At 38.6% G+C, this 13,221-nt stretch overlaps 2 long non-coding RNA genes across 2 annotated transcripts; one reads left to right on the plus strand and one right to left on the minus strand.

Annotated features, from left to right (window-relative positions):
- The first annotated feature begins 257 nt into the window (after positions 1-257).
- Positions 258-11,215, plus strand: LOC127171574 (uncharacterized). The gene is made up of 4 exons (XR_007828535.1): positions 258-398; positions 9,744-9,892; positions 10,108-10,172; positions 10,295-11,215. It is a non-coding gene; the product is annotated as an uncharacterized LOC127171574 (long non-coding RNA).
- On the minus strand, positions 6,188-9,750 carry LOC127171573 (uncharacterized). The gene is made up of 5 exons (XR_007828534.1): positions 9,439-9,750; positions 8,772-8,832; positions 8,386-8,531; positions 8,220-8,292; positions 6,188-7,193 (listed from the first exon to the last, which is right to left on the minus strand). It is a non-coding gene; the product is annotated as an uncharacterized LOC127171573 (long non-coding RNA).
- Positions 11,216-13,221: the final 2,006 nt, after the last annotated feature.

The raw sequence follows: 13,221 nt of genomic DNA on the forward strand, positions 1-13,221 counted from the left end.
TCCAGGATTGCTATTACCCAAAATACTCAGCTGATTTATGCACTGACTACTACGAGGATGGCAGGCGAGGAGGACGGAATGACTCCACAATGTACAACAGCTCCTCATTTCAACAATGGAGTCTAAGCCCTCATCAGAAGCGTGTCACCTTTGATGACTACAGAGACCATCATCAGAGACCTCAAGAGCCCAGCATGGATCTTTAGAGTGGTCCACGGGGCATTTACAGAGATCACCACAGACATCATCAGGGAAACTTCCACTAGCTGATGAGGCGGGGCACACATCAGCTGTTTCACCACCATAGTGTGTCGAAACCAGTCTTCAAGATAATGAACACTGTCCTGTTACAGACCTGATGGACACTTGTACAGCAAACATCAATGGCATTGCTGAAGGTACTGACATGCACATCATGATAGACACTGGTTGTAGCATTTTGTTCATTTATGAAACTACCCGTATGGCAATTCGAAAAGACCACTGAAGAGAAATTTCATTTTGTCGAAGTCTGTTACTGGTCAGAATTGACACTTTTCTGAGACTAGGTACACCCTTACCAAAAAAAAAAGTATAGTTCAAGTTTATTTTATTAAGCATACCTACGTAAAGTTATAAAAGTTATAATAAAGTTATAATAGTAAAGTATATTTTTAAGTATACTTTAAGTAGTAAGTATACACATATCAGTGTACTAGTAGTATACTTGTAAGCGTACTATTTCAGTACTTCTTGGGACTAAATTGGCCCAATTTCTAGTATATAAAAGTATACTTTTAGTACACTTTGAAGTATAGTCTCAGTAAACTACTAGTTCAGTAGTTTTATACTGCAAGTATACTCATAAGTGAACTTTACATAATACTTTAAGTATACTGCTGTGTCCCTAATTAGTATATATTTTGTTATATTAATATCATTAATAATATCATTATTATTATCAGTCATTATTATCTCTTCATAGGTCAACATTTTATTCCATAATGTTACAGTTTTGATGCTGTTTTATGTGTGATGATTATGTTAGATTACATGTGGAAGCATGTTGTTTAGGTTTCTTCTTCACTTGTGTTTTTTGGAAATTCTGTACCAAAGATCTGTAATATACTTAAGTATACTTAAATGTCATTTTAAGTATATTTCTGAGAAGTACATAACACACATTTCTAAGAAGTACATAAAAAAGTAGACTGAAAGTATACTTTCCCTTTTATTTAAAAGAAGTATATTAATAGCACACTTGTATAAGCTTCTTTTTCGTAAGGGCACTGGTGTTACAGCATGACTGTAAGCGTGGACTCGTAGGAAGCGTATAAGATCCATATGTGAGCTTTATTATAACACAGCGTAGTCAAGACAGCCAGGGTCGATCACCAAACAAACAGTAATATCCAGGGCAAGATGAAAGCAGAAACCAAATAAACAGGCAGAGTCCAAATAGAGCAGTGAGCAGTCCAAAAGTGACAAATAAACAAGGCAATGGAACAAGGAAAAAACTATGGCAATGAAATGAAACAGAACAAAACAATGGCAAAACTATGACAAGAAACAAAACCGTGGAAAATAACAAAAACAATGCAATGAAATCAGAGAAAATGCTTAGTAGAGTCCGCACAGCAAAACAATACTTTGCGCCTCCTATTTGGTGTAGGCCTCCTTTCATGGCCACCAAACAGGAAGTAACCAACGAGGCAGCAGAGGGAGCAGCAAAAGTCAGTTCATGGGTAAGGGCTCCCTCTGCTGGCTTGGCGTTACAGAATCCCCCCCCCCAGGAGCGACTCCTGGTGCTCAAACAACAACAGTCCAGGAGGGTGGGGGAACAGAGGCAAAACAGGGGGTGGGACGGAGGGCCAGGTCCATGTAGAGGAGGTGGGCCTGGATCGTGGAGCAGGGACAGACAGTGAGGCACTAGAGGACCTGGACCATGGAGCAGAGGCAGACAGTGAAGCACTGGAGGACCTGGACTGTGGAGCTGTGGCAGACAGTGAGACCTTGGAGGACCTGGGCCGTGGAGCAATGGCAGACAGTGGAACCTTGGAGGACCTGGGCCGTGGAGCAGTAGCAGACCGTGAAACACTGGAGGGCCTGGGCCGTGGAGCAATGGCAGAGTAGGAAGCCATGGTGGAGTAGGCAGAGCAGGTAGAGCAGACAGGAGCAGAGATATACAAAGTGGAACTAGTGACATCCATAGCAGAGCGGTATTTTCACAGACGATTTCCTTGGCCGTGGCGTGACAGGTAGAGAGTTCATGACTGGTCCTCTTGACCGTGGCATGGCGGACAGAGAGTTCATGGGAGGACGCCGCCCCCATAGGAGGATCTACAGCAGGTGCTGACACCTCTGGAGGCATGGGCGCAGATTCTTGGGCAGACGTGGCAGTGAGTTCATAAATAGACGCCACCAACTTTGGAGGATCTACAACGTGAGCTGACACCTCAGGAGGTATGGGTGCGAACTTGTGGACAGATGAAGCCTCAGGAGCAGACTTGTGGTCAGATGAGGCCTCTGGGGCAGACTTGCAGTCAGGCGAGGCCTCTGGAGCAGACTCGTGGATAGACGAGGCCTCTGGAGCAAATTCGTGGACAGACGAGGCCTCTGGAGCACAGTGTGCAGCCCACACACTGAAAATGGCAACAGCCATTACCGGCAGCAGTAGATAGTGGGATGTCTGTTGGCCTTGAGGGTGTGGATGCTGTGGACTTGTGGCTTGGGAGCGTGGGCTCTGTGTGGCTTGGGAGAGTGGGCTCTGCGTGGCTTGGGAGCGTGGGCTCTGCGTGGCTTGGGAGCGTGGGCTCTAGGAGTTCAGCTGATACGTGATGAGGCTCTTGGTGGTCAGCTGAGACGTGAGGTGGCTTAGGAAGGTCAGAGGGGACCTGGTGAGGTTCTGGTAGGACAGCCGTTTCTTGACTTGATTCATGGAGGTCTGCCATGACTTGACTTGACTCAGGGAGGTCTACCGTGACTTGACTTGACTCGTGAAGAACAGCTGTGACTTGACTTGGCTCAGGGAGATCAGCTGTGGCTTGACTTGGTTCATGAAGGTCAGCTGTGGCTTGACTTAGCTCATGAAGGTCAGCTGTGGCTTGACTTGGCTCATGAAGGTCGACTGTGGCCTGACTTGGCTCGGAAATAACAGCAGCAACTTGACTTGGCTCATGAAGATCTGCTGCAACTTGGCTTGGCTCATGAAGATCAACTGTGGCTTGGCTTGGCTCAGGGAAGACAGCAGCAATTTGACTTGGCTCGTGAAGATCTGCTGTAACTTGGCTTGGTTCATGGAAATCAGCTGTGGTTTGACATAACATAGACAACCCAGCTGTAACTTGACTGGACTCAGGAACAACAGCTGTAACGTGACTTGACTCAGGAACAACAGCTGTAACATGACTTGACTCATGGGGAACAGCTGTGACTTGGCTTGACTCATGGGGAACAGCTGTGACTTGGCTTGACTCGTGGGAAACAGCTGTATCTTGGCTTGACTCATGGAGGACAGCTGTATCTTGGCTTGATTCATGGAGAACAACAGCTGTACCTTGGCTTGATTCATGGAGAACAACAGCTGTGTCTTGGCTTGACTCATGGAGAACAGCTGTATCTTGGCTTGACTCATGGAGAACAACAGCTGTGCCTTGGCTTGACTCATGGAGAACAGCTGTATCTTGGCTTGGCTCATTGAGGACAGCTGTATCTGACTTGGCACAGAAAGTGTAGCCCTGACTTGACTTGACACCGGAGGATCAGGCATCACTTGATTTGCTTTGGGTGCAGCAGACATGGCGAGATGAGATTTGGGTGAGATGATTTTGACTTGATGAGGCTCAGGCGTGGCAGCCATCTTGTGGACAGGCTTGGGGACGGCGGCCATCTTGTGAACAGGCTTGGGGACGGAGGCCATCTTGTGGACTGGCTCTGGGATGGCGGCCATCTTGTGGACTGGCTTGGAGATAGCAGCCATCTTGTGAGCTGGTTGTAGGAGGGCGGCCATGACAGATGCAGACTCTGGACGGGCAGGCATGGCGTGAGCAGGCCCTGGGGCGGCAGGCATGGCGTGAGCAGGCCCTGGGGCGGCAGGCATGGCGTGAGCAGGCCCTGGAGTGGCAGGCATGGCATGAGCAGGCCCTGGAGCGGCAGGCATGGCATGAGCAGGCCCCGACTTGGTAGACGTGATGAGTGCAGGTGGTGGTTTGGCAGATGTGGAGTGAACAGGCTGTAGCTTGGCAGACGTGATGTTAGCAGACCTTGACTTGGTGGATGTGACTGGGACAGGCTTTGACTTGGCAGGCATGACGTGAACTGGTCTTGGCATGGTGGACATAACTTGAGTAGACTTTGGCTTGGCAGGCATGGCATGGTAGGGCTCTGACGTTACTTGAATAATTTTAGCATGATTTGAGCAGGCTTTGGCTTGGCAGGTGTGATGTGAACTGGTTGTGGTGTGGGGGTTACTGCAGAATTGCGGGGTCCCTCATCCGCAATCCCAACAGTAAAAGGTGAGCCACATAAGCGGAGTGCAAAGTCAATATATTGCTCCAGTGACCAGTGATTCTTCCCCCTAGGTAGGCAGGAACAAATGGGTTTGTTTAGTCCATGGCGGAAAATGTCCTTAAGTGCGACGTCATTAAACGCCACCAAATAACACAGGTCACAGAAATCAGTCACATAATCCTCAATGGGCCGGTTACCTTGGTGGAGGTGGAAGAGGCGTGATGCTGCATCCATGGTGATCTGTGTTCTTAAAAGCCGCTGGATCTTTGGGAGGCGAAGTATTCTGTAAGCGCGGACTCGTAGGAAGCGTATAAGATCCAGATGCGAGCTTTATTATAACACAGCGTAGTCAAGACAGGCAGGGTCGATCACCAAACAAACAGTAATATCCAGGGCAAGACGAAAGCAGAAACCAAATAAACAGGCAGAGTCCAACTACCGGTGAGCAGTCCAAAAGTGACAAATAAACAAGGCAATGGAACAAGGCAAAAACTATGGCAATGAAACGAAACACAACAAAACAATCGCAAAACTATGACAAGAAACAAAACCGTGGAAAATAACAAAAACAAGGCAATGAAATCAGAGAAAACGCTTAGTAGAGTCTTCTCTGATGACTGTATATATTGACACAAGAGCTGGAGAATAAAGTTATTCAATAATTAGGTGCATTTCAATCCCTTTTCGGAGCAACCTGCTACTCACATTAAACAATTATGTTATTAGGCTTAAAATGATTTCTCATCATATGCTATATATATATTATATTATCCCTAGGATCCTCTAGTGGATACAATTAGTATTATAGCTGTCATCTGTCATTTCAAGTCAAAAATTAATCAAAGTGTTTTTTTTTTGTTTTTTTGTTTTTGTCAGGAGTATCTCTAGATGGTGAAAACCAAGAAGTAGGTTTTGGTTTTTCAGGGTTTTGTTGTTGTTGTTTGTTTGTTTGTTTGTTTGTTTGTTTGTTTTTTCAGTTTGTTGAAACTATTAGGGCCTTGCATTCTAAAAACTCTAATTTTAATGGATCTCATGTCCCTCTTTCCATATTGGGGCAATCATTTCTATTATCCTTTTTCTATTCACCTTCAGGAAGAGCAGGTACGTGACAGAGACACAAATATGTGTTTGTGTGGCGTTCTGGGCAACAACCTGTTTGACGAGTTTTCAAGAAAACAACACGTACCTCTGGGTTGCGTAGTGGAAGAGGGGCTGGCCATCAGGAATATATAGCCTTATATAGTCTTAAAATCCTTATTCAGTCAGATCTGTGACTCATATTCTTGAATACTCAGAAAAATAAAAGAATCTTCACATACAGAGAAAACAGAAGGCTGGAGTTTTTTGTTCTTCACACAGTCATACACTGAAAAAAGTGTTTCATTGGATCAAAGTAAAAATTTTGCGTCAACTTGTTACATCTAATTACTTTACTTTTTATCAACATTAAATTTTTACTTTGAAAAGAATTAACTATCCATTACTTAGCCAAAGCAAAAAGTATCTTTGAATCAAGTAAAGTTTTTAAGTTTAATAAAATCTTAAATTATACTTTGTCGTAATGTTTTCTCTTTGTATTAACTTAATTATTTTACTTTACATCCAACCAAATACAACTCAAAATATAAATGTAATACAAATACATTTATTTACTTTCAGAATCTGTAATTTTATCATCAAAGATGAATGACTTCAAGCATCAAACTTCTGACAATTTATTTTCTCATAATACAATTTTTTGTACAATGTGTACAGTATCCTCATACCAATAAACAATATAAACATCATAAACTTGACAATTTTTATCATAATCTCTACCATGTGTATAGTATTGTTATAAAAACATACTGTATAACAGTTTTTAGTATCCATATACATAGACACACTGGATAAAATGTAGATTCACCATAAGAATCAGTTATCGTTTCAACGAGAAACATGCAATCTTTCCATGAACAGTCACTTAGAAAACTGGTTTAAAATGGGCAGTGTAAAACCAAACACTTTTAATAAAATACCTACCAAATTAGCCAATGGTAAAAATAAAAAAATAAATTACAAAAAATTATTTTCACCTTCATGGAATAGTTTACCCCAAAATGAAACTTATCTCAATTATCTCAAACTTATCAAAATTGTCATAAAATGTCTCTGAACCAAATTTAATTAAAGTTAAATACTTGAATAGCTTAAGGATGAGTAAACAAAGAAAGAATTTTCATTTTTGGGTAAACTATTTAACAAACCCTAGATAACACAACTTATAGATAAAACAAATCAGGTTTAGTAAACAGTAGTACAGTTAACTTTGTATAAAAGGCTTTATACAGTCCAACATCTTCAAAGAAATTTACCATCAGCAGAACACTGTAGCTGGGTCAAAGGAAACAAATGTACTCCTGCAGCTTTGAAGAGAGGTTCTGCACCCTTCGGCTCATCTGCTTACTCTCTATGTCCATGATTATTTTTTGAAAGGCCTCAAAGGTATATTTGAGTCCTTCAGGATATTTTAAGTTCAGTGCATAAATGTGTCCAAACATTATGGCACAAGCACATGCAACAGAGAGCAACTCATTTAGTACTTCCACACCGTCAGTGACAATGGAAATGTCCAGTGCACAACTAAGAGCATCACTTTCGCGGATTACAAAAAATGCCATGGTGGTCTTTTCAAATTCTCTCTCCGCTTCCTCCCTCTGGTCAGCCTAAAAACATACAAGAACAGAGAATAATTGAGGGACTTTGGAAGAAAAAAAATTATTATTATAATTTGTTATTATGGAGGTCAATGTAGAGCCCAAACATGTGTTGCAATTTACATTAAAATATCTTCATTTGTGTTCAATGTAAAAATTTAATTTGTACGGTTTATTACAAGAGTAGAGTGAGTGATGACAAAATTTTCATTTTCGGATGAAGACGTACTTTTACACTCTCTTTGGCTTTGAAAATGCTTTTAAAAACTTAAACACGTGTACAATCAAACACTCACATGTTGACCATTGTAGACAATTACAGAAATATTTGTTGAGTGCAGTACCACAATGGCCAATCAGTGGCAATTATCAATCTACTCAACAGTGTTGAAAATGCATTTTTGGGTGAACCAACCCCTTTTAAAGGAGTAGTTCACAGTCATGATTTACACGCCATCTTGTCATTTCAAACCTGTGTGAATTACCGTCCTCTGCAGAATTTTGAACAGTGTTGGTAACAGAACAGCACAGCCCCCATTCACTATTATTGTATGGACACAAAACCAATGCAAGTGAATGGGGGGCTCTTAACAACATTCTTCAAAATATATTCTTTTTGTGTTCTGTGGAAGAAAGTCACACAGGCTGATGTGTAAATGATAAAACAATTACTTCAACTGCTTTAAAGCGATATGTCACTACCAAATCAAAATTTCCCTACGTTTTACTCACCCTCAAGGCTTGAGAAGACCTTTGCTAAAACCACAGAGCCGTGTCGAGCAGTTTTTTTGATCGACAGATGCACTATTTGAAGCTTCAAAAAGTCAACAATTCACTCCCATTCTACCTCTTGGAAGTAAAATGATATGTAGGATTATAACTTTGCCTGTATTGTTCTTCAAGAATATAACCATATTCAGATAGGATGCCTTGAGGGCGAGTAAAACATGGGGAAATGTTGATTTGGTAGTGAAATATAACTTTATGGCAAACATGGTTGGAGAAAATTTCAGTAGTTTGCATTGTCTACATTACCTGGTATTCTTTGATCAGACAGCTTGCATCTTCACCAAGGTACATGATCTATTCTGATGCATATGTCCAGACTCTAAAAAAATGTTCAAGGTGTATTGTTTTTATTAGACCAAAACACTACTAAATTGATTGCCACAAGCAATTTTTTTTCGCATGCAACCAATACCTGATCCATAACTTGAACGTTTTTTCATGGAGGACTCCACCTTTGCTCCTAATAACCTGGAGAAGCTAAGAGCTCTGTCTGTCCAAAGAGGCCATAATTCTCGATTGTAAATGTAGGGTCGTGATGCGCAAAAATTCGGCATTAATCTGTAAGAAAGAGAAACATAGACTTCAGGAAAAAAATGATTTCACTTTGAGAACTAGTTTTAAAAATACATATATACACAAAGCATTAAACAACAAAAGATATAATTAAGGCACCCAAGACATTTTCAAAAACACTACATACTACAATCCCATGGTAAAAACTATGAAAATTCAGGATTAGTCACTTACATTTTAACATTTTTAGATAAAAGCAATAATTAAAAGGTGCAAATTACTTACGTTTTTCATGTGACTGGTTTATTCAAAACCTGTCATAATTGTTGTTCAGCTGTACCCCATCCTAGAAAAGACAAAGAGAAATAACAAACTGGCTCACATAAAAGTAAACAGACGACTTCTTTACTGGGTAAGCTGGTCGACGCGATACGTTAAAATAAGTGTTTAGGCACATCACTAAAGACGTGTTTGGTTAAACTAACGTAATGTGTTAACATTAATCATAAATGAGAGACTCTACATGTAAGGACAGCGAATACCTTGCGAACGCGAGCTTCATAATAAATCAATAAAAATCATCATAATAATAAAGCTTAATAACAACGTTAAGTCCATACAAAGCGTCTGAAGCGTGCATGTACATTATACATGACGGCGCCAAAGTACATGCACGCTGATGTATCGCACTCCAGCATACCCGAAACAGTATTTATACTACATTTCAATATCAATCCATCTCACCTCAAGCAGTTTACTTGTATTATTATTATTTTATTTCCACTCGGTTTAAAATGGTGATGAGGGAAACTTGTAAACCTTCTAGCAGAGTTAGAGCCGTCAAACTAGTAATACTAACTGTATGTAAAACAACAGTACAACATAATATTTTATGAAATCATATATGTATAATGTTAATAATAAGTCCAAACGTATGTTTAAAATTACTTACCAATTTTCTTGATTCCCGTTTTACCACGCCGAGTTCATCCATGCGGTATAACAAGATGGCGGAAAGCTGAACGTCGACACGCACGACCACGGATGACGTTAGAAGTCACGTGACAATGGAAACCAATATTTTTAATTTAATTTACAGAAATGTATTTACTTTACACTAACAAGACTTACTTTTAATTTAAATCAACCAAACTTTTTACATTACACTGATGGCTAGACAGAAAATCAAATGTTTTGAGTTAGCTCAAGTATAACAAATTCTTTAGAGTAATGACATGCCTTGTGCACTTTTTTCAGTGTAAGGTTGATAGCAAGAAACACAAGGAAACAAACACAGAAAAAAAGCAATATGGCGATCAGAGGAAAAGGATCCCGTTCCTCCATACTACAGGAGGACCAGTCTAATATACTGCCAAAACAGGAGAGCATTGATAAAAAGCCAAATTGTAAGTATATTATGAAGTTGTAATACAGTACAGCAATTCACAATATGATTTTTTTAACTATATATAACTGTTCATTCCTACTTACTTCCATGAGCCTCATGTGCTTAAACAGATGTGATTGATCTGATGGATAACAATGTGACAGTACAAAGTTAGCAAAAATGTCTGTCCACCACATGCAAACTGTATAAAGATAATTAAATGTATTGTTTCAGTTTCTCATGGTTCTGGTGCTCCAGAACAGTGTCAACCTGACGTATCTGAAAAGGCCCATGATAAGGTGAGATGTAATGTGATGAGATCATTTGCTATTCATTATTTCAATTTTAAATACTGAGTATTGGCTGTGGCTGAATGTTTGTGACTGTTTGACTCCTCAAACAGCTCTTGTTTTCTCCTCAGAAAATGAGAACATGACTACAGTAACATCTTCAGCCTGCTCTACCACCTCCACCCAGTGGAGGAATATGGAACTACCTACAAAATTTTTTTTATTCTCATCTTATGTTTATTGTCTGTGTATTGTTGCTGTCTCTGTGTACTGGAAGCTAATGACACTAAAAGAAAATTCCTAGTATGTACAAGCATACTTGGCAATAAAATCTCTTTCTGATTCTGATTCTGATACCTGAAAGTTTATGAATTTATTCGCTGATTAAAAACACTACAATATGACTTTAACTCTAACTCTAACTCATGTTGTAAGATGCCTCCAGAGTGACATTAACCCAAAAGCCATTCACTGTGGATTCACTGTCCAATTTTCCTTCTCCTTACAGACACTCAGATATAATGCAATAGGAGAGGAGCAGCTGAAGGAACTTTGAGAAGGACCAAGACCTTTGAGGAGTTATCTTTGCATTGACGCTACACACTAAATACTTGTCACACAATGATTGCTTTTACAAAACACAGGATTTTACATGCGTGTTTGAGATGAAGCCCATGAATCAGCTGTCTGAAACACAAGAGAGGATGATGCTACAGATTTACAACTTATCTAAACACATCACAGAAGACTGATCAGGAATTACAAAAAATCTCTCAACAGGTGCACTACTGAACTCTACCGGGCAATATACTGTGAATAATTTGAACAAATGTGATGATTTGTAGTTTTATATGAATTTTTATGTGTAACCTGAGTTACATAATCAGATTACAAAAATCAGTAACAGTTATATTTGAACTGCTTTATCGGCATGCGCTGTAGTCTTTTTGACACGATCGACCCGGGTTTGAATCCGCTATTTGCAGAACATTTTTTTTTCTCTCTTTAAATCTCATATCACATCAAAACAGCACTTGTTTTCAATATGGTTAGGATAGGTGTAGGGAGGGCTTTATTGTCTCAATTAGGCAGCATTAATTTAATAACTTGAATAAAAATGATATAATTTACACTCAAAATGTTTTTATTGCATACTGTTTTATAATGTACTTTAATACTGAGGCACAGATAATTACCACTATTTGCAATAAATAGTATAAATGAATGCTATTTTCACTTTGTGTAAAAAGAATCCATCGCTATTTGGAGTTTGTGTAAAGAGTATCTGTCGGTAAGAAAATATGCTATTTTCACTTGTAAATAGCATCTTATATGTAAATAGTATAAATAGTCTCTATAGCTAAATAGCCCCCACCCCCCAAAATCTATTATAAGGATTATAGGAAATTCTTCCCAATTTAACATGAATCATTTAGCAATTCTAAATCTTCACTTTTGGTAGTAAGTTCACTAGTTAATATTTACAAAGATTTTTTGAGTCTTTTGGGGCAATAAGCAGTCTTGCTTTCCAGGCCTTTGAGAAGAAAAGGGTAAAAAGCACAGACAACCATGGCTGCCAACTCTCATGCATTCAGCATTAGACTCACACAATTGACACATTTTTTTATAAAGGATTTATAAAGGAACTTATTTATAAAGGAACTTTTTGAGATTGCGATGGACTGAAGTAAGTGACACCTTTTTAGTGATTATAAAGTAAGAGCTATTTTGCACTTTCTAGACTAAATATAATCCATTCAGAAATTAAATAAAAGTGTTGTTTTTTCGTGCTGCTAATGACCATATGCCCTATACAAGTCGCAAAGTTTCAGGAGTGAGCATATGAGAATATACTGTAAATCATGAATGCGTGATTCATTTTTGAATAGGAGAAAAATATAATTTCTCAAAACGGATTTTTAAGAAATGCAGACTAATTGATTAATAGAAAAGGATTTGAATTTTCATGTCAAAATATTTTTAAATGCAGTTGCAATTATTTTTAAAAGTTACTAATGACATCAAGTCATTGTACATTGCTATTCTTATGTTAAAAGTTATACTGTGTCAAGACATACCCAGGTGTCATACAAATATATATTAGCACTGTCAGTCGAATAAAATTTTTAATTAATTAATTACATGATGTTTTGATAAATTAATTGAATTAATCACAAATTAAATTTGGCTACGAAATTACTCCCAAAAATAATTTTAAGTCATTGTTGTGTAAACTATCAGACAGATATTACAAAAAGTAGCTTCAGAAAGGAACAATTTAATAAAATTTATTTTATTTGATTCAAAATAGAATTTATTAAACATAAACATTCAGGATGCAACTGCCTAATGTAAACTATGGAAAAGATTATCATTTTTTATATATATATATATATATATATATATATATATTATGCAATTATAAACTAAATAAGAAACTAGCAGGTGACAGTAAATGTCTTTGGTTCATTCAAACGGCTGATTTATTCAGGAATGATGTAAACGGCTCTCTTTATGAATGGACCTTTAAATCAATGGTTCACATGCATATAAGATAGTTTTGAGTGATGCATAATGATCATCTACATTCTAAACTTTTACAAATGTGTTACAATTTACCAGAATGATTATTGGACATTGTTTTTGGGGGGATCCTCCCCTATCTACGTGTCTACATGAAGTCCTGGCTGTGTCATACCTTCACTGCGACCATCTCACACACAGCACCATCGACACTGCACATTTACACCAACAGCAGTGGCCATCCCTGAACTGAACCATCTGATGAATGATGAGACATCAGTGTGGACATGATGCTTTTGGGCTTTTAAATTATCATAGTAAAATCATCAGACAGACAAATTAATTTGCTCAACCATTATTTTGGAGTAGAGCAGGTGAAAACAGCAGTATTATCAAACTACACACACACACACACACACACAAACACACACTGATAAAACTAATAATTAAAACAAGAGTCCATGAATCTTTATTATTATTATTATTATTATTATTATTATTAAGCATCCTTAAGAATCAAACAGTTTGATGCCTG

The sequence above is a fragment of the Labeo rohita genome, chromosome 10 (genome assembly GCF_022985175.1).
Source record: "Labeo rohita strain BAU-BD-2019 chromosome 10, IGBB_LRoh.1.0, whole genome shotgun sequence".
In the NCBI taxonomy this organism is placed as follows: Eukaryota; Metazoa; Chordata; class Actinopteri; order Cypriniformes; family Cyprinidae; genus Labeo; species Labeo rohita.